Source organism: Ambystoma mexicanum, chromosome 3p (assembly GCF_040938575.1).
Source record: "Ambystoma mexicanum isolate Mex_15411 chromosome 3p, UKY_AmexF1_1, whole genome shotgun sequence".
Taxonomy (NCBI): domain Eukaryota; kingdom Metazoa; phylum Chordata; class Amphibia; order Caudata; family Ambystomatidae; genus Ambystoma; species Ambystoma mexicanum.
The window spans coordinates 696915785-696936555 of NC_090925.1; the positions used below are offsets into that span (position 1 = coordinate 696915785).

Sequence of the window (20771 nt, forward strand, 5' to 3'; positions counted from 1 at the left end):
TGTAGTGAATTTTATATGCGTTTCTTTTAGCATTCATCAACTCAGCCGTTCGCACCCCTTTGTTGTTATATTGTTAAGAGGAGCCCTTATGCAACCTCTAGGAATGCACGTTGAAGCTGTAATTCCTTGTATTGTACTTGACTTGTTGAAATTAAATATTGTAAGTACGTGACTTTCTAAACATCTGGTTTTGCAATTACACCGGGCAGCCCGTTGTTGGTATTATAGACACACTAGCTGCTCCAAAGCTCATTTACGGTACGGCTCAGGCTCTGCAATGCTCGCAGACGCAGTAACTGCTGTGCAGCTACTACACAGACCGTGCTCTGGTGTAAGTGACTACATATATAATAATAGCTGCGCAGGCTAATGCCTGCAGAAGCAGTAACTGCTGTGCAGCTAACTACACCTACCCTGCTCTGGTGTAAGTGACTACATGTATAATAATATCTGTGGTGGCTAATGCCCGCAGAGGCAGTAACTGCTGTGCAACTACTACACTTACCCTGCACTGGTGTAAGTGACTGTCACAAAGTGTTTGTGTAGGAGTGATGGAGTTCTTTCTGTGAATTGTTTGCCGATTCTTGTGGTTTAGTAGTTTTTTGCTTTGAATACTGTTGCTTTTTACAGTTTGAGTTGTCTTTGGTTTTTCATTTAGTCTTTTCTGGTGTATTGTTCTCTCCATTTAGCGTTTTTTTGGTGTTTTTTTCAGTTCTTCTGTGAACCATTTTGCTGCCAGTTTTTTTGTTGCTTTGAATGTTTTAGCTGGTGCTAATTGGTCAATGGCCTTATTGATCCAATTGTTGAGTGTGTCTTCTATTGTATCAATGTTTGTATCGGTGGGATCTCTTTCATCTAGGTTGTCATGGTGGGTTGATAACATAGCAGCCTTGTTCGCTAGCTTTGTTGCAAAGTTGGGGTTGTAAGAAGATGGTCTGTAGATCAGTAGGAATACTATGTTGGATTGGCTGTTGAGTTCTATCTTGATTAGGAGGGATTCATAGTCTTCCGCATTGGTTGTGATGATTCGAGATGCTCAGGCATGTTTTTGTGTGTAATTGCTATTTCACCTCCTCTTTGGTTTTCTCTGTTGATGTGTATTTATAATTGCCGGGTATTGCTTCGTTTGTGATGGCTTTATAGTTGTCTGATAGCCAGGTTTCTGTAAGGAAGAGCACGTCTGTACCTCCTTCGCTTAGGTCTTTGGTTTCTGTTGAGTGTTTTGCCATGAATCGAATGTTTAGGAGGCTGCAGTGTAGTTTGCTGGATTTCCCTTTTGTGGTGGTGTTAGTATTTGTTCTGACTGGTGTGTTGTTGGTTGGGTTTCCGTTCCAGGTGGGTTTTTCCCAGTTGAGTCTTTTGGGTGGGTGGTTCTTTGTTGGTCAGTCTCTTTGTCGAGTAGACCGATAAGGTTTATGGTGGGGTTGGTTTGTTTCCAGGTGGTAAATAGGGTAGATACCCCTCTGTTGTTCCAGTCTTGGTGATATAGGGGGTGTAGTGTGAGTGTAATGGTTTCCAATGTGTTCCTTGTTCTGGTTGGTGTATTGTCCATGGTGGAGACCAGGTTGGGATGGTTTATTAGCTGATCCGTGCCTTGCAGAGTGGTTTGGGATTTCTTATTATTTCTGTTGTCTTTTCTGGCTTCTTTGTCTTTCTTGTGGCGAGGCATGATGTGTGGGTTGTCTTCCTTAGTGGGCGTCCTCTTTCGATTGGTGTTTTTCATAGTCTTTTGGGTTTAGTCTTTGCTGTTTGCGGTTTGTTGTTGCTTTTATTTGGTAGGTTGTGGGTAGTTGAGACCTCGGTTTATGGGACTTTTGTGGTTCCGTTTGTTTATTGCTTCTTTCTTTTTTGGATCCTTTTTGGGTTTTTTTTTATCCTGGAGGTACTTTTCATTATGGTTGTTGATTATTGGATTTTGCGCAAAGCAAACATGAATACTAAGGAGTGCATGTGAATACTGGCATATATTGGTGCAGTCATGTTGAGGAGAATTCTCATTTCTGTGCTAATTCCCTTCAACTTTAGAGACCCCCAGCTCTTTTCCTGAACTGTAGGACTTTTTAATTTTAACCCTGGAGTGAATGAGCCCCTTTTCCCACTGCCTCGTGTGTTTTGACCTTTTGGATTATGTGTTTTCACTGTTTTGGGAGTCTGACAAACTCCATATGCATTACTTTTTGTATGGTGACACACAGCACCTTCGGTGTAGTGTAAAGGATTTCTCATAAGGTTTCAAATACATTTTCTTGTGTGAACTATTGTTCCCAAGAATAGTAAAGTGAAATTTACTTTACTTTGTCTCTTTGTGGGTCCAGCACACACCATCTTATGTGGAGTGCTGGGGGGGTTACCTAGTAGCCTCTTATCCTAAATTCTCATGTAACATTTGTATGTTGCCCTCACTACTTTTAAATGGCTAGTGGCAGTGGTTGAATGTTTCCTACCATTGTGCTTTTCGACCGCAGGCTGAACCCTCAGCTGCAGTATAGCACCCAGGGGGTGACCATTTTATCAACACAGCCCCTGTTTCTTTTTTTTGCCATTTTCTGTTTGTGAGGTCTTTCTTGGGTTTTACTGTGTGTCAAACAGATTGGAGCCCTTTGTTTGTCTTGCCTTTGGCGCACTTCATCCCTGATGCCCGCCTCTGGCTCCAGTGTGTCTGGAAGGAAATGATGTGAGGGCGGGTCCCAAAACTCCCCTGTCCTTTGTCTCTAGGAATGCCTGAATGCAACCAGTGTTGAATGGCTGGCTGGCTGGCTGGCTGGCTGTCTGTCCTTTCAGGACAGCGGCCCTGATGCGTGATTGACAGCCTAGGCTGTGCATGAATGGGAGAAACCTGCTTAAAAGGCGAGGGTTTTGGCACTAGAGGCAGTCGACCATTGGGAGAAACACCCGACGAAGAAACCGTGAACAAAGCTTGCTGCGTCCTCCTAGACCTTTGAATTGCCCGGTGAAGCCCTGCTGCTGTGCTGAAACTCCCTTTTCAGACAGAGAAGCTCCGGAATGGATGACTTCTCCCCTTTGGTTAGTGGGACCAACTAACCCAGAGACGAACTCCACTGGACCATCTTCCCTGTCCGGCTGTACTTCTTTATTGCTGCAAGAACCAAGTTCCAGGGGTCGAGTAATCCGTAGTCGAGTGAAATGTCTGAAATCCGGCTAGAAGCTCCAGGAGTCTCCTAAGGACCCTCCAGAAGCAGGACGACCAGAGCTAGAGTCCCCTCACCATACACAGGAGTGAAGGAAGCCCACCGGTACCAGATATCCGCAACAATGCTTACAGTGTTAGGGTACTTACTGCACTGTCTTGTAGCCCTGCTTTTCTCAGTTGAGAATTGCAGTGGCTTACTTTTAGAGTTGATTCCAACTCTGTTTTCACAGCTTGTGACCCTACAAGTGATTTTCTAACTTTGTGTAAGACTTTTGATTCTAAGTGCCTCAGCTCCATAGACTGTTTCAAATTGACTTTGGCTGTCTTGGGTCCCTGCTGACTCTTCTAGCTCACTGACTTTTATATGGTTTGTTCCTCATAGGTGGTAATTTGTTTTAGACTGTTGGGAAAGGCTTGTCTAGATTTCATTGGAAGATTTAGTTGTCCTCACATATACTGAGAACCTGTTTAACCTTTTTCCTTTCTGCAACCTCAGAATCTGCAAAGTATAACTGGTGTGATATATAAATGCCATTACTGTCCTTGTGATTTAAGTCACTCCAGGGTGTAGCATTTCTGTATGAAGCATATCCAAAGATTACCCACTAACTTGCTCTGATTCTCTGAAAAGTAATTTAAAAGTATATTTACATTGTTACATGAATAACTATTTATAATTGAAACCTTGAGTGTAAGTGTTACTTGGCTACTTGTATTTACAGATTTAATTTGTACAGCTCACAGTTATGCCTCTTGAGTTAGGCCTGGCTGCTCAGTCACACTGCCAACCTGTGTAGTTCAGACCTATACCAAAAGGTGGGCTTACCTAATACCAAGCAGATAAGTGTTGTGTAGTCTCACACAGTCGGAGTACACCAATTCTTACCTAACAGGTCAGCATGGATATGTATTGATTGTGAGGGTGCTGGGTTCCTGCTTTTGAATGGGATGGCAAAGGATTCTCACCCAGGGGATGCATGCTATGTTTAGGCCTCTGGCTTCCATTTTGGCCCAACATAGTCTAAAGCTTTACCCTTGCCACAGTGGGGGGATCATTCAGCATAAGTGCAACTAAGAAAAAACAGAATGGCAATCTGTATTGGTCCGCATATCATCCTACAAACATGTTTCATAGCAATGCTCTTGAAGTAATCAGCAGGACTTCCCAGAATCATCCCCAAATCATCAGGGACAAACGTGCAAACTCTTAAAGTGATCGGTAGGTCATCCTAAAAGCATCGGGAACAAAGTTTTCTAAATGGGGATGATGTTAGCATATTCATGAAGTCTTCCTAAGCACATCCCCAAATCATCACCCACCATTCTGAGCTAGTCGCTGATGACTTAAACAGCGTGATGACGTCTGATGATGTGGGAAAGATTTCTAGTGTAGTTCGATGATCATCAGATGACCCCAGGATGGTCTCTAAAGTCATCCTTTTAGACCAGGGTGTGGCTACAATGAGAGCATTGGCCTGAAGTTTGCGGCCTGGAAACTCTTGGTCGGCTAAGAGTTTTTTTTGTGGATGACTGTCATTTTGTGTGTTTGTATTATTGTTGGGCTGGGGTTGGATCACTCTTGGGCCGATGTGCTTTTGAGGATTATGCACATAATCCATCTTTTCCACACGTTAGTTCCTGAGATGAAGTGGCTCCCTTTTAAAAGGAGATCGCAATCTTGGGTCGTTCATGGGTGTAAGTCTGTTTGCCAGAAACGTACTCTTCTGGCGAGTTGAGTTCTAATCAATTGTCGGGGACCGTTGGGGTGACATGTTTTTGTGTCACGTTTCAAAAGCACGTTGCGATGTAGGTTGGGTATGGGGGCATGAAAATTTCGGGCATGGTAGCAATTGTAACCATGTTGGTGGAATGCAAGCCGTAACCACTTTTGCGGGTGGGTGGTGGAATGGGGTACTTAGTTTAGTTTATTAGTTTAGTTTATTATTTGATAATGCGCTCAAAACAAGAATACTTAAGCTTAGATACATACAGTGAATGCATTACATGTTATTACAGTACAAATATGAGTTGTCAGTACATCACTTCCACTAGTCATAGTACAGGTTTCAAAAGGTATTTACATACAGAAATCCAGTGTCTAGTACAGGGGGGCAGTTTGGTGGGTGTCGGTGGTCCAGTACTGTTAGGAAAGATTTTGTAATTGTAGGTAATTTTCCTTCCATGTGGCAACCCCTAAACTTTCTGCTGTTGTTTTTCACCTTGTTCTCGACTTTTTCAGAGAAGTGCAGCCTTCTGCCGCACTCCTCTGGGCTTTCGCTCCATTCTTACGGGGAAACTGACATGCCCTTAAGACAGTCAGTACCGGGAAACGCTGTTTTCCGTAGTTTCTTTTATCATGTTGCTGCTTTCGTGCAACATGACGCAAGAGGGCACTGTAAGCTAAGTTACTGCTTCTCTTGGGTCTCTAGCCTTCTACAGGCCCTAGATACTCTTCTAGGATTGTAACTGATCGGTGCAAGTGATTCTCGGACGGGAATGGTGGCAGCGATAGTTTCTTGAGTTTTGAGCTCCTTTTGGCGTTTTAAGCGCGTTTATCGCGCTTAACCCAAAATGGTGGCCTGGCTCCCAAAATGGCCAGACCACGAGGCTCCTTTGTCCTGTCCGCTGACCGTCTTGCTCCCTTCACCTTCCCCAGGTCGAGCCGACCCGGGGCCTTCCTTATTTGGGCATGTACTTTCCCGCGAAACACGGATGCTTTCGTGGGCTTCTACATGCCTGGTGTGTGCCTCCAGGATGTGGGCTGGGATGTCTGGTCCCAATACACATCCTGGGTGCCAGAGAGTCTAGGGTGGTGTGAATGCCTGGGACCACCGTGGTCCGTGATAGGTCCACGTATGGTGTGAGTGTTGATGAGCGGATCTCCCATTGGGTCCCCTCCGTTTTGGCGCAAAGGGAACCGTGGATAAGAGGGGGCTGGAAACACCACTACCATGTGGATCTCCTGAGTTCTCACGAACAAAGGAATACAGGAGCCAAGTATCCTGCAACCAAGAGGCTTAACCGAGGAATCGCTGGTGACCCGCTGAAGGACTGCTCCTCTGCACTGCTGTCGCCTTGTGAAACCCTTTTCACCTTTGATCGAACCAGAAGGCCTGTACTGATACTTCGACCCTTGGAATAGCGGGAACAGCTATTCTCGGCATCTTCACCATCTCCTGCTCGTAAGCCTTCGGAAGCGTCTCTGGGCCATCCAGCAGACTGACCAGCCTACATAGGAGTCTTGCTCTGTAACCGCCGCCAGGTTGTGTAGTATTTCGAGTCCTTGTCACTCTCACACGATTTCGTACACTTGGCGTTCCCAGGTCTGAAGTGAGTAGTGTACATTTGGCTCAGATACACACGGCCGCTCCGTTGCCCTGCTGTGGTAACAACTGTGCGGTTTCCTTCGTTTGGGACGTCTTTTACTCAACTCTGCTGCTGCAGACTCAACACGACGACGAGACGTCCCCTGCTCTTCTGAACCTGCCAGCGACTGAAACTGACGCGGAGAAGCCTGGGTCTGCTTGCATCGGGGACCGGTGAGTAGCATAGCTAGGAACTGGTCGCCCTCCTGCAGGAGCCCATAGCTTTTCCCCGCTGTGTCAAAACAGCACGCCTTTCCGTACTCGCGCTCTGCTTCTGCCCACAGTGGAGGCTGCGCTTGAGTCGCGGAACACTGTTCTTCTTCATTTGTGCACTAAACTGAACTGCCTGATTTCCCTCGAAGAGACTCCCCTTTTGCCTGTTGGCACCAGCGTGTGCAGGTACTTTTGAGCACAAGGCTCCACTCTTCGTAGGGCTCGGACTTCCATTATTTCGCACTGCCTGTTTTCCTTCCCTTTTAGGTGGACTACACATTTCGTGCATCTAACGCTTGAGACTTGTTTGTATTTGTATATATATTGTATTGGTATGGTATGTGTTGGTTTACTAGAGTTGTTTTGTGATTTCTCGCTACGGTCGTTGTTTTAAAGGCCTTGGAATAAATGTGCAATATTTTTAATATAACACCTGTTTGGAGTGGTTTGTAAGTGTCCTTGCTTTGTGTGCTCATTGCGGGCTTTCAGTCACTCTCACACCTCTTGAGACCTAGTCTTGACCGCTGCGATCGCTACCCTGATTGGTCTGGCTTGTCCAGAGGTTACCCTGTTCCAAGTAATTAGGTTGGCCTTCTGAACTTCTGCGCCACCAGGACAGAGTTCAGAAATCCGTCTTAACAAGTACCAACTTTTCACTTTGGATCTGAATCTAGCATAGGGCTGATCGTCTCTTAGAGCAGAAGGGAGTGCGTTCCAGGCACAGGCAGCTCTAACCGGGAAGCTCACACCGCCCGATTTTGTGAGTCTGAATTTGGGGTTTCTAGCAGAAGATGGTTGGAGGTTCTGGTGTGGTGACTAGAGGATTTTCTGGTCAGTCAGGCCGAGATATATGGTGGCGCGGTATTGTTCAGTCCTTTGTAGGTGATAGAAAGCGTCTTGAGGAGAATTCTGTCACTTATTTTTAGCCAGTGGTGCTCTTTCCTGATATTAGATATATGATCTTTTCGGGGTATGTCCAAGGCTGCTCTAAGTGCATTGTTCTGTAATATTTGCATTTTATTTATGATGGTTTTATTAGCACCTGCATATAATCTAATTTAGACATTATTAAGGTGTTTGCTAGAGTGATGCAGTTAGTTTTGGAGAGGTAGGGTCTACAGGCCCTGATTAATTTGCAGGTGTAAACTGTGGGTGAGGCCAGGGAGTTGACTTGTTTTTTGAAAGATAGTGTGGAATCGAGGTAGAAACCTAGTGTTTTTACCTCAGTAACCACCTTGAGTAAATTACCATCTATATTAAAGGCTGTGTTGCTGGGGCTGAGTTTTTTGAGGTTAGAGTCGGAGCCCAGGATCAGAATCTCTTGTGTGAAGTCAGTGAGAAACCAGAGGTTCGCGTGCAGCAAGCATAAAAAACACAAGCAAAAGCATTGGCTCAAAGTTAGTGCATAAATGCTTTACAAGCTTTGTCGGTGCCATAAAAAGATGTTAGGCTAGGCATTTTTTTTTTGTTTTTTTTAAAAGGCTTTAATGAAAAGACTACTAACTCAGAGTCAGAAGCAAGATTTATGATGCTCTTAAGTTTACTGACCTTTATAAGAACATATAATTAAGTATAAGTCCACTACAGGGAAAAATCCAACAGCCCCTGTGTAGGCTGGCCAACAACTGCCCACAATTGAAATCCCCAGCCTAAACATTCCACACCAACATTCCATCCTAGTGACATCACACCCAGCCTGGGCTAATTAATAACACTGACTGAACCAGGTCACTACATCCCCCATTTAGCACTGTAAACAACCAAAAAGAGAAAAAATCACTAGAATTCACTAAAGGAACGCCACCAATCACCACAACCTAAAGTAAGTGGCACACCTTCAAACCACCACACACTGCCAAATTAATGCACTCCAACTGCAGTAACCGTTTTATCTAGCTGCAGGCCTAATAGCCAGAACCCACACCTGAGGAACCAGCCCCCCCCAACCAAACCCCTATAACTAAAACGACCAGTACCACCATCATCTAGGATTCAACCACACAATATCACTGCCCCCCCCTAACTCCAAGCATCCACAAGCTTCTGAGCCCATTGCATGACTCTCTGAGCTCAAAACACAAATGACCTAAACCTAACAGTGACTCCACCTCTCATGGAACACTAAGCCCATTGCATGACTCGCTGAGCTCAATCCATAAACATTGTCACTACTCTGCACCCCACCCATCACAAACTCAAATGGAATTAAACTCTCCCTCCTGAACTTACGGCGGTCACAACAATGCATTCCACACACTCGTACTCCTCGAAGGCCTCACATCACCTAGAGAATTAATATTCCCGATCATAACATTGCACTTCTTTGAAAAAACACAGCAAATCTAGATCCTTTAACACTTCAATGCTTCTCTCGACTCTCCAGTCAATCTGCTCCTCTCCCCATGTCTCTTCCTCGGCATGCATACCAGACTTGGTACGACATGACCTCTCCTGTGCCTCACCCTTCGCACTGAGTCGCTCCTGGAAAGGCACAGTTCTTGTTCACAGCATTCGTCAACCAACGGAACGCTTGGCAACTTGGCAGTAACAAAGCCCTCCTCCGGATATCCTTAACGTTTTGCCCTAAAACCCGTTTCGCTCCTCCAGTTCAGTAACCGCTCCCTCCAACACGAAAGTACACATACGGGAATCCAATCCGTCTCCACCAGCTCTCAGCTTCCCGAGCTGTGCAGTAGCCCATTGTTCCGAGGCAAGAACCCCTTTGATGACCTGCTTGCAACTCCTTCTGCGGCCGATTGTCTACTCTCCGACGTCATCATTCTGTCGAACTCTTGGCACTGAGTAGTTCTGGCTATGGCCCTGTTGGGCACCACCCGATGGTAATGTCCCCCTCATGTTAAATGCCTCCGGTTAACAACAAAGTCACCCGCAACACTTTGCTGATGTTAATAAGCCGACACTGTTTCTAGAAAGCTGCATCTCCTTCTTCCCGATCACACAACCCCTCTAGTGTCACACCAGGGTCCTCTGTACACTGTTCACTCCAAAGTCACTGTCCTGCCTAAAGCACAATGCCCGTTGAAAGGCTTCCTAGCCGCAGCCCGCCTGAGCTCGCACGTTGCCAGTTTCCCCCTCGTTGATGCCCCGTTGCTGCTAGCCCCCTTGCCAATAATTCATATGGGATAGCTCACCTTATGGGGCACTGCGGCTGGTGGATGTTTCCCGTAGCTCTGCTTCTCAGGCTGACAATCGTGCAGCACTCCCTCATGCTGCGTTCTGCAGGGCGCCTCCAGCAAATCCGACTTTACCCGTTTGCTGCTGTAGCCTGTGTGTCCCGACAACACTATTGACAGCTCCTTCACTGCTTGCTTTGCCTGCTGCCAATCTTCCATATCTTCAGTTTCCTGTTGTGCGGTCTCTGTGTCCACAATCCTCGTCGCCAATGAAATGACTACTGTCTCAAGTCGGAGGCAAGATTTATAATGCTCTTTAGTTTACTGATTTTATAAGAACGTATAAATCCAGTACAGGGAAACATCCACCAACCCCTTTGTAGGCTGGCTACCAACTGCCCGTTATTCAAATCCCCAGCCTAAACATTTCACACCAACATTCCATCCCAGTGACATCACACCCAGCCTGGGCTAGTTAATAACACGGACTGAACCAGGTCACTACAGCTTTCTTAAAACAAAGGTTTGTGTGTTCTGGATGTCTTGAATTTATCTTGTCAGTTCTTTTATTCTCCATCCTATAAATGATTAGCAACTTTCCCTTTACTTCCAGCAATCAATCCAATCTCTTTTGTCTGTTTTTAGCTGAGATGTCTTGTAACTTATACTCCAGTACCCAGCAGGCAAAAACGCTTTTTTTCAATCTAGTGAGTTGGTGAAATTTTACTTCAATTCCCAATTTGCAGTGATTACCCACTCGGCCTCTTTCACCAAATAATTCATTTTCTTGGATTCCGTTCCCCAACCGAGTATGCAGTTGTTTCCCTCTCCAAGAGGATAGTGGGAATTCTCACTTAAATTTACAATGTGCGGTTTCTCCGCTAAAATGTCTGTTAGTCTAGCCAAGTACCCTGCGTTGCAAGTCCCAGTTTCTCAACTCTGTCTGCATGGTGCCGGATCTCCTCTCTAGAACTGGTCCCACGATATCGCTGCCTCTTGGCATGCTGTCCCCGTAGTCCTGAGGTTTTTGCCGAGTCTGGAGTTGTGGATCAAACCCTTCTAGGCCTATATCATTGAGCCATTGTTGGACAAATTGTTTTTAGCAGGCAGACCTATTGGGACGAATTCAGTCTTGAATGAATTTAGTTTGAGGTAGGCAGTCAACATCCAGGTCTGGATGATGGCAAGGTAATCGTGATGACGAACGATGTCCTGTGCGCTATTTACTCTAATGTACAACTGGGTATCGTCTGCATATTGTTGGATAGCTATATTGGGATCTTTGAGGATAGTTCACAGACGCTCCATGTAAAGGTTAAACAGGATTGGTGAGGGGATGGAGCCTTGGGGGACTCTGCTGGAGACATGGAGTCAGTTGGAATGCAACAAGTTCATCTGGACAGCCTGGTGTCTGCATGAGAGTTAGGAGATATATTAAGTCGGGACAGTACTAGAGGTTCCCATTCTGTCAGCAAGGAGGAAGAGAAGGTTGCAATGGTCGATGGTGCCGAATGTAGCCGAGAGGTCAAAGAGGACTGGAATGCATGAGTCGCCCGTATACGATTGGAGAGCATCATCCACCACTTGGATGGTGGGTGTCTCAATTGGGCAAACCCTGACTGATGGTCATTTAGGAGGTGGAGTTGTTTGATTCTGGGAAGTAGTTGTGTAGCAACTACTTCCAAGATTTTGCCATTAAACAAGAGGTTCGTAATGCACCTGTAGTTGGCCAGGTCTTCTGGATCTAAGGTTGTTTTCAAGGATGTCTGGGAATGGTCCTTCTGCGATGGAGGCATTGATGGTGTTGAACGCATTGAGCGCCAGGCCCATCAACTGTTTAAGGCCGTAAGGAGTACGAAGTATGTTTGAGGGAGGCAATCTTTTTTTATGGGATCCGGAGAAAAGAGGAGATGATTCATTGCATAGGGGCAGTGTGCGTGCAGGGGATGGTAATGCTGTGAGAGGTTGATTCGATGGTCTCTCGGATTTTGTTTATTTTTTCAATAAAAATGTATTGATTCCATCTCATTTTTCCCCCTCCCCGAGTTGCTGATACCTCTGGGTCAGGTGAGGGTTTGGTACAATGCTTTACTACTTAAAAGGGGGCTTTGCTCCTGTTAGAGGCCGCCACAGTAGTGGTGGAGTAGTAAGCAGCTTTGGCTTTAGTAATCAGAATCCTACAGTTTGTGCGCAGTATTGGAAGTTGGTGAGGTCTCCTGAGTTATGGTTTTTGGATCACTGTTTCTCTAGGGCTACGCACGTTTGTTGGAGGCTAGCTTGAGGGTGCACCGTGTATGGTTAAGTCTTATCCCTGGTGGATTTTGGTGGGGCAGGAGTGTGCACCAATTTCAACAGAGTTGCTGAATAATTCCAGGAGACCCAAGGCGTTCCCTGTGTTGGGGGAAGTTCCCTGTGATGGGTGAAGTTTGCAAAGTTTGCTTCTAGCTCATTGACTGGGAAGATTTTGAATGAGCGTTGTGTGAGGGGGCTTTTAGCCTGACCTCTGTGGGCTGTAGTCGAGTGGGTAACTGATAATGGAATGGCTGTGTGGTCAGAACGATCAAGTGGGATAGGGTCTGCAGGGGGATGATGTGAAGACTAAGTGTAGGGTGTTGCCTTTAGTGTGCGTCGGGGAGAACACAATTTGCTTATGGTCCATGGAAGCAGTTGGTGGGAAAAGCGTACTTCGAGTGCGGTTGTCAGCCTGTGACTCGGGAACGTTAAAATCACTGACAAATACATTAGTTGAATGTGCTAATTTGGCAGAGGAGAGTAATTTGGAGAGCTCTGCAATGAAATTCCCTCCTGTGAGGTGGTCTGTGCAATAGAGGGAGCAGGCAAGTTATTTAAATGAGCTTGTTCAGGGAGAGGGGATAATCGAACATGGCCAAACTTTCCTGTGGAGGATTGCTGCTCCGTTTCCTGGCCGGTTGACATGTTGGATGCAGTAGCCTCCTAGGAAGCCTCATGGCGCTGAAGTACATTTCTGGTAATGTCTACAAAGCTGCAGCTGAAAAATGAGCCCTCCTTAAATAGCTGGGTGTTCTGACATAAGGAAACCTGATTCTCTATGGATCATAGTTGTAGTGGCCGCACGTTTCAGTGTGTTGCCTGAAATGAGATCGAACCCCTCTCCCCGATTAACCCAGATTCTTGCCTTGCAGTGACTAGCAGGCATGCATTCACAAAGTGTAGGGTCCTAGTTGAGAGTTATTGCAATACCTTTACTATTAATAAATGCTGGACCTCTTCTGTTATAAAAGGCTCTATGGGTCATGGGGTATAAAACCTTGCTTTTTATCTGGGTAGCAACTGGGAGTCAATATGTGCATTTTAGGACAGGTGTGGTTTGCAAAAATGTTCGTACTCGAAGCAACATCCATGCTGCTATACTGTGTATTCTTTAGTCTCTTAAAGAGATTTTGAAAATGTCTATGTAGACACTATTCACATAGTCCAAATGTGATAGAACCATGGTTATCATAGCCTGTAATGATTGAGCGTCATCAGAAAGATGTGTTCCAATGTTCTCATGGTTAAACACATTTTAGTTTAACAGATTAAACGTCTTCTTCCATAGATACATTTGATTCCATCAGGATCCTTGGATTCCTCACCTTCTCTGTGGCTTGAGGCAAAGTCATACACGTTTTTGCCAGATCATACTAGGCCATTGGGTTGGTTTTTCACGTGCCATCAGACTTTCTGTTTTTGATGGGTTAAGGTTAACTTGCTTCTGGTTCATCCACACATACATGAAATGCGTTTGAGAAATAGTTAATTGTGTTTGTGGTGTTTGAGAATTATTTTTATTAACATTTAGGTGTAGTTAGCATAGTGATATATTTGCCCATCCATCTGTTGAATTTGGCAGATCCGAACTGCAACATCAGGATGTCTGCAGGAATGCATATGCCACTCTGTAAGTGCCATGTCGCCTACTGCTGGGAGCTGTGGTGGGTGTCCATAGACTGTTTTCACAGCATTACATGTTTGCACAATTTTTTTTAAAGGAGGAAACATTTATGAATGTGAGGTCCTATTAATAAATCTCATTTCCAGAGATAACTACTTGCATCATTGTATAATTAAAAATCAAAAATTCTCAGGCTATTCTGTACTCACAGAATGCTTTGTCACTCTGTCCTGGACTTTTCCCCAAACCCTAGTTTCCGCGCGCACACACACACACATGTATAATAGGCCCCATTGGCTGTGCTTAGAAAAGATTTTGAATTGGGAGTATTTTACTCCCTATTTTTTAAAGTTGGGAGTAAAATTATTTTTTAGGATGTAAATATGCAAGTCCAATGGGAGTATTTTATAAGCGAGTAAAGACATGTTTTAACTGGGAAACAGGAATGTTTTTGTAATAATTATTTCTTCACATCTAGTTAGGCATACACATTAAAAGATGCATTTTAACTTCTTCCAGTCATGCAGTAATAGCAGTTTCTTCCTGTGGTCTACATGCACTACCTGTCCACACATATGCAGGGCGCTGTGTGAGTGGAAGCAGGGGCATAAGGTCAAATGTCTGTCCCATTTTTGGTTGGTAGTATTTTTACTCCTCATTGATGGCTTTTTTTTAGAAGTGAAAGTGGCCGGTACACACCTTATCTGTAGGGCTGGCAGTATGGGCCACTGCTAAATTCGCATCGGGGCTCTAGTTTCTCCAAGGTAAGTGTTCTAATACCTGCATGTACTGATGTTAGCCTTGCAAATGGCACAATAAAAGCCCATAACTGCAACATTGCTGCTGTCACAAGTAATATAATGGTTTGGTGCTACTTAGACCATTGTCTATTGTTGGAATAGTCATTAGGGTTTTCTACTGTGTTGCGTTACTGTCAATTTTAAATACTGTCAAGACTCTTCCTTCTCTAGGTGAATCGTAGTCCAACATAGTTTGGGTTTATTTTGGTTCAGGGTCTTATGACTATTTCTCCGGGATGTTAAGCCATTGGATATCATATTAATTATGTGGCAGTGTGAAACAAGATGGTGCATTTCAAACTATTGTGGGCATATTGAATTCAACAAAACTGAAGAGCAAGGCCTGGAGACAATTTCTCGATTACTTAAATAACGCTCTACCATTCGTGGAACACACCAGTGCCTCAGAAAAAGGTTCCTTTAGTAATTTATTCTTCAGTGTGAAACTATGGAATGATTTGGAGACTTTTTCTTCTGGTGTCTGCAACTGAGGTTAGAATGGAAGTGAGCATTGCAAGCAAGCTTCCAGATTTGGATGGACATTGGGCCAAATGTTTCATTATCTTTTATGAACACTACATAATTGCGATCCTAACGAATAGGAGCTTATCTACAATCTAAACTTTTATAAGATAACACAGTAGACCGATAACAGTATTCTCCACTGAAGGAAAAAAAATCTAATGGGCCATGTACCCATCAGAAGCAACTGCTTTGCAATGAGTGGGCTGTTCTGCATTCAGCACCCATAGCAACAGGACATGCATGGCAAACACTCTCGGAAGTGCCAGTGCCCAGACCTTGGTTTTTAAAATAAGTCTTGGGGCTGACCGGTGCAAAAAATAAAGCATTGTTTGGCAGGCATGTATATAATGGGTTTCCAGCTTTTTTTTTAACTATTTGATCTCAAACAATATGTGTTCCAGACCCAAAAATGTTGGGCAGATCCAGTTAATGTGAGGATTGTTAGTCTCCTGTTGGCAGTACCCTAAATTATTTTAGCATGTGGATTTGTTTTGTTGTCTTCAAGAGTTATCCAAGGCATCGCATAATATTTATACTTAACATCTTTCTTTCTCTACGTTCCTCCATAATGTTAGAGTAGCTATCATTTATTCTTGTTAGGATATTTTTAAATACTTTTTCTTATTGCCGTTTATTTCAGACTCCAACCTCAGTGTTTTTATCTTTCTTTCAATAGTTTGTCCCCAATTTTTTATCTTTTTATTCTCTTGGATTTATAGTTTGTCTGAGAACCACTTTGCCTTAAGCACTTTTACCAAATGCTTTTTTGTGTTTGACCCTGGGCAGGTTTTATCTATTGCCTGTGACTTGCAATGTTTGAAGTTTTGATAATCCACCTCTGAGCCACTGGTCAGTTTGGGCATTATAATTCTTGTTACTTCAGCAGTTGGTCAACCTGCAAGATTTTCCATTTCCTACCTAATGTTACATTAGCAGGTGATGCAATTTCCTTCATGGTTCTGAGTAGGTGTCGCTCAAATAGGTCATAAAATGATCTTTGTCCTTTCGTCAATGTTGTTCAAATAGGTGCTGAATAATGTGAATCGCTATGTGATTTGCATGAAAACCTATGAGACACCTGAACCATACCGGGTATATAACTTCATACATTTTGAAGTATTAGATGTGAAATATTTGTAGTATACAAATCTGTAATTTGTGTCTCTTATTGCGGCCATTTGATAACTTATTGTGAAATTCATTCCAGTGTTAAATACAATGATATATTAGCCTTTATCAGCAGTAGTCGTAAATCTTGGTATGTGATTATAAGTTTAAATCAACATTAAAGAACCACACTGTACCAGGGTATAAGAAATCAATTTTTATGTATATAACCACATTTTAGCACTACATGGCAATAGTAAGTAGATATCACAATGTGTATCAATTATTGAGTAAGATGATGTCACAATTGGGGTATCTAACAAATTTGCTTATCTATTTTGCAACGGTACAAATCGAGGTATCACACACAGATAACTCAATATGGCAACATTAGAAAACCACGGTGACGTTGGCACCCGTCTGCGCTATTTTAAAAAACAAAAGCTGCACCGGCAACACAGATATGCTTGCTAGAGCAATCCACGTGTGCCGGCAACCTTTGAATCGGACAATAGGTAAGAAGCAAACTGGGAGGGATAAGCAGCTCACCTAAAATGAATGTATGAAATTGAATCTAATTTTGATGGCCCCCTTTACAGGGGTCACGTGTGATGAGGATAACTACTGCTGATAGATTACACGCCTGACTTTCAAAGGTATGCAATTAGTTTTACAATGCAAGATATATGTAGAGCAGTTATTTCACAATTATAGTAAGAACCAAATTGACACAAAACCATTTACATTATAGGTGGTGTGATGCTGTAAATGCCATTTGGGGGTGACTGTGCCGCCTAGTCCTTCTCCTAACACTTCTCTGTGTGTGTTTTCTGCCACTGAGGACCTGTGGCAATGCAGCTCTTCATTTCTCCTTTGTGTGAACACCACCCATGGGATACCCTTATGACACCCAGTGTGTTTGTGGGCACCCGTGTGTTGCCACAGAGCAGGTGGTGGCAGCTACATACTGACTTGGCAGTGGCTGTGAGTGTCCTCCATTTTTGGACACCCATGCCAAGCTATAGGAATCCATGGATTCCTGAAGAAAGGCAAGATGGCCACTGTAGCCTCTTGGTTTCTATTGCCTTTACACATTGTTTCCCAAAGTCCTGGGAAGCCCTGACTCTGTCCCTTTCATCCTGACTGGCAGTTGGGTGGAAAGACCATAATATGGCTCTGGGGGCTGCCTCCTGTCAGACCCACTGGAGCCTTTCCAGGGGTTGTGTGTTGTGGGTACACCCTTTGGGTGGGACAAGTATGAACAGAGTCTGAAGTCCACTCCCATTCTGTGTTGTGGGTGTCTGGGTTTGGTGTGTGACAGAATGCCTGGGCCAGTCTGGACTGATGGAGTGAATGCAGTGCATTGTAGTGTTCTGAAAGGCTGGGTGCTTATCAATGTTCCCTCTTATTATTTTTCTGTGTGGACGTGGTTGGTGCACACATTATTTTCCATGTGAACAAGTGACTGAGGTTAAGAATTTGTGTGAGCATGCATAGACGGCGCTTAAGTGTTGAGCGCTGTACAAATCAAATAAAATGCAAATAGTGAGCAATCGTCTCTCAAGGGCGTTTGGCTGGGAATTTCCCCGTCCCCAACCTCTGCAATTATTTACAAATCAGTGTATCGGTTAAAACTTGCTGCACCTTTTTCCAAAGATATAGTGTAAAGCATTGTTTTAGATGTGAAGAGTTCATCACCAAGTCCACGATTTCGATATCTGCCACAGTACTGAGTAAAAGTTCTCCCATGCACATAAAAAGTTTACACGCAATGCTGTGTGTGTTCAAAGACATTGGAATAGAAACACTTGTGTATTATAAAAACAAATTCTTATCACAAGTGATGTGGCTGACAAAACATTCACACATAAAACAACCGTAGCTAAAAGGAGAGTACCAGAAAGCATGCCAATAAGAGCTCATGCCTCTCATAAGGTGCGCCAGGATAATTGCATCAGAATAACTACTCCAAGGATTATGATGATCAAAATGCCTTTGCAACTGCTTACCATCAACATTACAATGTCCTGTGAACAGAGCAGTGACAACACTTATTCAAAACCAGCTCTACAGATAAGAGGCATACATACCACCCAGTGTTACTGTGTAGAAAACAGGAAAATGTGACTAATAAGAAATAGGGTGTACAAATGAGCCCAGCTATAATAGTGAAATCGTGAGCAAGTCAGTCTACTGGCTGATTCTACCCACAATGTTTTAGTGATATTTTCGAATCCGTGACCAGCCCAGCTTTACCATAGGAAGGAGCCCTACTAACATTAGTGCCCGATCTCAAGAGGAATTTTAAAGGGAAAAGTACATCTTTTAATAAGCCTTTTGGCAGAGTGAATTACTTTTTTTACTACCTAAAAGATCATTTGATTCCAAGGAAGTACACTCTGATCAGATCCCCTCTTGTAATATAGAACGTGAAAAAACCGGGCACATAATGCAGCCTATACGGCTTTTTGTCACCCTTTCTAGCCCCAGCCTAGATGAAATTCAGGAATTACCTCACAGGCTTTTTATGGAGCCCCTTTTAAGTTAATAGCATCAATGCTCAGAGGTACAACAGATGTAGTTCCTTCTCCTGTAACCAGGGGCCCCCTTTCTACAATACACTTAGAAGTTAAACAAGATACACGAGGAGGCTAAAGCACTAAACACAGAAAACATTGTTTTGAAAACCCCTTAGCAGCTGAGCATGAAAAGAAACAGCAGGTGCAGTTTCCTACAGTTACTACAGTACATAATTTAATGCAAATAAACACATTTCCTTCGCAGTACTGCACTCCCCAAACATCTGACTTGGTTGCTGATTTTGTTTTTCACCCCCAGGAGTGTTCACCTGTGCTTCCCACCCTCACTCCTGGATCCTGTGCTGGCCTCCAATACAAGTTGAAATAGAAAACGCTCTGTACAAAGTGAGGGAATGTAGGAGTAAAACACACACTGGGGTATAACCTAGGGATATATGGGGATCTCTCACGGCCTATTTGTCAACCCTGAACACGGCTTCAACCTGAAGTGGACTTATTGGGGGTGGGAATGCATGTTCACCTGTTTCTGTGGGGTTTCTGATATGAATATTGGTCAACTGTACTGGGTTAACATCCGCTCCCTTTTGTTCCTAGGTGATTATGTGCATGTTCTAGAGTTCTGCATATGATGTCTGAATACCAGGTGACTGTACCAATGTGATCGGTTAATTTGATGTTGTGAATCGGTTAATAAAAACATGTTAAAAAAAATGCATATGAAATATATGCAAGTTACTCACACGAGGTCCTTTCAAACTCTTGGGTCACCCCTACCCAGGAACCTTTAACAAAATGAAGTATGGTAACATTAAGAATAAGAGAGTAGAGCAGAACATGAAATGTGGAAAGGCCTTTGGGATGGGCTACAGAGTGAGAATGAGAAGTGGACCATAGGAGTATGGAAACGTGAAACGCGTGAGAGGCATGTAAAAGAGTTAGCATAGGACATTTAAGGGAAACAGATATCCAGATTTGCAGTGGAGGAAATGCAGCAGAAGTGTACTCTTCAAACAGGTGCGTTTTTGGGAATTATATAGGAGCTTTATCCAAGGTTCACTTGGCTTTTTTTTTCTTTTTCTTTTGTATTTGGCCTGCTTTATTTTTTTGTATCACTGAGCTATTTCTGGTGGTCTGAGAGACTTCTGCTGATATCTCCTGCGACTGCACACATTTTTTCACTCACCTAGAGCATATGGTCCAGAGTCACCCATAGGGCTTGCATGCTTAGGCGCTTTTTGAGCAAACCATTGAGCCCGAAGGGGATTGTATCGCCCTACTTTGGATTTAGTGATGGGAGAATGGCAGCTATTGCTTTAACTTTGGATTTCTTAAACTACGGTAATTCACGCTACGTGCCACTTCTGATGTAGTATCAGAAAATGGTTGGCTTCAAGTTCTAGATCTGACTCTCACCCCTTGTGTCCAACAACAATATTGATGTTGGATGGAATTGTAGGCAATGCATTTATCAAATTTAAAATATATTGTTTAGTATTAAAAACATATTTGCAATAAAGGTACACTGTTGATATTTATTGATCTATGTGAATTATTTTTTTTAACTTTGTTTTTTATTGACATCATACATATAAGGTAGGGTGCGCGAGCAATCCCTGCCAGCAATACAACACATGAACCTAGATGTCAGTAATTTTACCTTTTACTCCCATCCCTCCTCCCTCCCCACCCCCCAACCTTTAAACAGACCAAGTCTTGAGGTTTTGCAGGTTCTAGAAGCTGCAGAGAGAACATTCAAACATTGTTGTTTTATTGGTCATATAATTTGACATAGTGGGGTCAGATTGATTCACAACAGTCTGGGGGCCAACCCTGATCCCCAGGGCTAATAGTAAGATGTACAAGATGGACATGTAATAGGTCGTACTTTAGACGCATAGAGATGCAATCATCATTAAGAAGAACTGCGGTCCATTCCTGTACAAATTCTGACACGGTATCATTTATTATCGCTGTGAGTTTTTCATAGGTGAAGATCGACCTCAATATACAAAGCCATTCC

The 20771-nt window shown here is 43.7% G+C and overlaps 1 protein-coding gene across 1 annotated transcript in view; it reads left to right on the top strand.

Annotated features, from left to right (window-relative positions):
• The window catches only part of PRELID1 (PRELI domain containing 1), a 160736-nt gene that overhangs the window by 154 nt on the left and 139811 nt on the right, over positions 1–20771 (top strand). The window lies entirely within an intron of this gene.